General features: G+C 35.1%; 1 protein-coding gene and 1 pseudogene across 3 annotated transcripts in view; one reads left to right on the top strand and one right to left on the bottom strand.

The window, feature by feature from the left end:
• DCDC1 (doublecortin domain containing 1) overlaps positions 1-4,329 on the bottom strand; it is a 277,601-nt gene that overhangs the window by 160,313 nt on the left and 112,959 nt on the right. The window lies entirely within an intron of this gene.
• Positions 1,763-1,881, top strand: LOC111741317 (annotated as a pseudogene).

Below are 4,329 nucleotides of genomic sequence, written 5' to 3'. Positions count from 1 at the left end.
GTGATTACTCTGTTTCTGACATCACAGGGATAGTTTGCAGCCACTGGTTACAGACTAAGGCACCTACATAACAGCTAATTCAGGTTATCCATTGCCATCTCTTGGCATGACCTGGAAAGAACTTGCTTCCAGTCTTAACCATAGACCTCTCACCCCTACCCAGTAGCTACTCTGTTAATGTTGAGGCACAAGATGCTGCAGGAACTGTTGGGTGCTCTCCTAAGTATAATCCAGAAATGTGGGAAAGTTGATGCTCCACAGTGCTAACATTTGACTAGTGGGAAAAGAAAGCCATTGGATAAATTCCTTCCTCTGTCTCCTTCAGGACTGATAGTCCTGAGAAGTAGTTCATATGGCTGTTCAGGAAGTAGCTAAGTAACTTGAGTATTGAGTCATACTTAATGTTTGCCAGCGCAATAATAATTTTTTGCATGAGCTTTTCCTCTTCTCTGCATCTTCGTATCCACTATTTCTGCTGCTAGAATTATCCTCAATAATAAAAGAATAGTACAGAAATCTTTTGTTTCCACAGGAATTTAAGCTAAGATAGAGATCATGCTGTCTGACAATAAAAGCAATTAAATTAAAAATCTGCAAATGAAAGATAATTTAAGGAGAGAAAAAAAGGGTATATGTTTGAAAACTTAAAAATGCATTCCTAAATAAATTATGGGATAAAAGGAACATCACAATTGACACTATAAAATATTTCGAACTATACAATGACAAAAATATTACAAAATGGAAAATGTACTAATAATTTTAAAAACCCATTCATAGCAACATCAAAAAAATATGGTACCAAGGATAAAAATAACAAGATATTCAAATAAATAAATAAAATCTATTTATAGTCTATCCTGCTAGGGTTACATCTGAGTATTTCTAATCACCAACATTCACCTTACCTCTCTTACTCTTAATGATCTAGAGTTCCCAGATTTGCAAATAAAAACTTAAGATGTTCAATAAATTTAAATTTCAGATAAATAATCAATAGTTTTAATAAAAGAATGTCCCATGTACTATTTGAGTCACACTTATACTAAAAGATATGTTGTTTATGTAAAATTCAAATTTACCTGGCTGCCCTATAATTTTTTTGGCAACTCTACATCTATTGCAAAAGCTGAACTTGACCCATCTACTGCTGTCCGCACTGATCATGAACATTCCTGGGACAAATAAATTTTAGACAACTTTAACCAAACTTTTAGAATATATGCTTATTTATAACCTAAAGAAAAATTGATAAAGAATTACAAATGAATATTAATACCATTAGGTGAAACTTTTATAAGAAATATATTTTTATGGTGCTCAAGTATTAATCCATATGGTCACGGGGGAAAATATAACTTTAAAATCTTTCTCTCAATGTCCATCGCCGAGAATGGGTTGAACAGACACTAAGGGGCTCCTGATAAGGGGCAAAGTGAAATACAAAGCATTAGCTGTGAATTATTCTTGCCAAAAATGTTTAATCTGAATCTATACAAGCCATTAGATAAGGAAATCTGAATCTAGAGTCCATGGATTTCTAAGGGGTCTGTGAATAGAATATAGGGTGTTCATGACCTTGATTGGGAAAAGGTGAAATGCTTATTTACTCTAACTTCCAATTAAAATTTAACATTTCTTTCCATTATAAATGTAGACAACTGTTTACAGTTGGTTTAGCAATACCTGGGACTTTTGTCAATAAGAGAAATCACAGGTATTTTCATAAAATATTAGTAGTATATATATCTAAATATTGTTAGTCTATGGCCATACCACCATGAATGTGCCCAATCTCGTTTGATCTCAGAAGCTAAGCAGGGTTGGGCCTGGTTAGTACTTGGATGGGAGACCACACTGGAATATCAGGTGCTGTAGATATGCAAAAATAAATAAATAGATAGATAGATAGATAGATAGATAGATAGATAGATAGATAGATAGATAGATAAATATTGTTTGCATTCAACTTTGAAATGGAATCTAGGATGGGAGGTAGAATTCTGTCTACAGTTACTAAAAATGTTGCAAATAAAATTCTACATTTCAAAAGACTTAGTAACACAGGCTGACTGCAAAGAAAGGCAATATAGCATACCTTGGGAAATTACTTAACCCCTCCTTGCCTCTTTCCTCATTTGCACAGTGGAGTAATAGTAGAACTTGTAAATCGGGTTGTTGTAAAAAGTAAGTGAGATAACATACCATATGTAAAAGCTTTTAGATCTGTAATTAGCACATACTAAGCAATTTAAGGCATTTATGGTTACTAAAACTAAATGTTATAAATGTGTTAATTCTGACTATAAAATGTACAAGGTATAAAACCAAGCTAAGAAAAAGTCAAGCCACATGCCACTTCTTTGATAAGTGCTTTATTCCCAACTGAAGATTGTGCCACAAGCTATTGGTTGAGCTATACTATTCCTAGCCAACCAGCCCACCTACATCTATGCTCAGAAACTCTATCCTTTCTCCTATTACATTAGATAAACACTCCATTCTCCTGAAATTATACAATTGGTCTTTTGCATGATTATTTTCTCAACTTTTACCTGACTGTTGCCATTAGTATGTAAACTTGCCTTTGAGAAATACACACACACACGCCTGCCATCCCCTCAACAGTTCAGCCCCTTCCATTTTTCTGTTCTTACTTCAACACTCTAAAAAAGTTGTCTTATACTTCCTGTCTCCTTTTTTCCTTCCTTCAACTCACTTCAAATCAGGTTTTCATCTCCTCTACACCATCCAAAAATTAAGGTCACAAATGACCTACATCTTGTCAAGGCCAATGGTAATTCCCATTGCCTTCCAATTTTATTCCTCAGCAGGATCTGACATGTTCATTATTCCCTCTTCTTTAAATATTTTCTTCTCAGAGCTCTGTGCCTTAATAATCACCTATTCCTTCTCTGCTCCCTTAGTTGATCCTACCTTTACCAAATCTCTGGACATTGGAGATTCTTAAGTCTGTCCTTTCCCTTTTCTTTGTCTACCCTCTCATCCTTGGTGATCTAAACTATTACCATAGTTTCAAATACTATCTATATACTAATAGTTATCAACCTTGTATCTCTCACCCAGACCTCTTCTCTTGTACATCCAATTGCCTACTCAACATCTCAGCTTAAAGATCTAGTGGCACATACCTCTTCCCTCACCCTATTCTTCCCCACTTCAGTAAATAAAACAACACTTTGGGCTTAAGCCAAATGGGACACATCTTCCATTCTTGTTTTTCGCTCACCCCCAAAATCCAATCCAACAGTATATTTTTTTCAGATCTACTTCCAAAATATATCAAGAATCTTGTCATTTCTCATAATCTCCAACTTTAAAACACAGTCCGTGCAAATCAATTTCTACCTGAATACTTCAGCAGCTTCTTAAGTAGTTTCTCTGTCTCTACTCTTATTCTCCTACTGTCCTTCCTCCACACAGGAGTTAGCATTGTCTTTCATTTGCGTGCTTAAAGTTTCCCAATATCTTCCAGGAATAAAATGCAAACTCCTGACCATGCTCCACAAAACAATTTCTGATCTCCCTCTCAATCATCATACTCAAGCCATGTTGGTCTTAATTCTTCTGTCCCTCAAATGTACCACTCTTTCTTACTTCAAGACCTTTGCAATTGCTTTTGCTTCTTCTTAGAAAGCTCCTTCCCCACATGTTCACATGACTGGATCTTTCTTATCATTCAGGGAACTATTCAAATATCATTTCTTTGAGGGTTGCCTTATCAACAAAAATCAACTCCCTAACCATACTCTGATGTTATATCCTACTTCATGTTCTTGAGAGCATTTAACGGTATCTAGAATTATCTTGTTTGTTTGTTTATGTTTTATTTTATGCCTTCCTTTTCTTTAAGTTCTTTAAGGCATGAACTCTTACATATCTCTAAATTCCACAATTCCTAGAGAACTGGGCAGAGAGTACTCACTCAAATAAATGAGCCACCGAATGTGGAATTTAAAATGTTAGAGGAACATCGTGTTCAGTGGATACTTGGAAATTCAGAGCTTGAATGTAAACAAGTAATACTTATACAAATGCAAAATTTGCAGCCCTCAGCATAGAGATAGGTGTTGTCTCTATGAAAATTGTGTTCTCTAAGGAAACATACATACTTGGTGGGGAGTAAGGAAGAACAGAGATTTTTTAAAAGGAGAACACAGGTGAATGGCCTGAGAAAAGAAGGAAAATGAGATGAGTTCTCAAAAGCCAGGGAGCAAATAGCTTTCCAAAGTAATTAAATAGTGGCAATATTACAGAGATAGGAAAAGGCCAGTGATTTTAGTAACTAAGGGGCATTATTACCCTTTC

Source organism: Pteropus vampyrus, unplaced genomic scaffold (assembly GCF_000151845.1).
Source record: "Pteropus vampyrus isolate Shadow unplaced genomic scaffold, Pvam_2.0 Scaffold76, whole genome shotgun sequence".
NCBI classification, from domain to species: Eukaryota; Metazoa; Chordata; class Mammalia; order Chiroptera; family Pteropodidae; genus Pteropus; species Pteropus vampyrus.
This window is presented reverse-complemented; position numbering and strand designations above follow the sequence as displayed.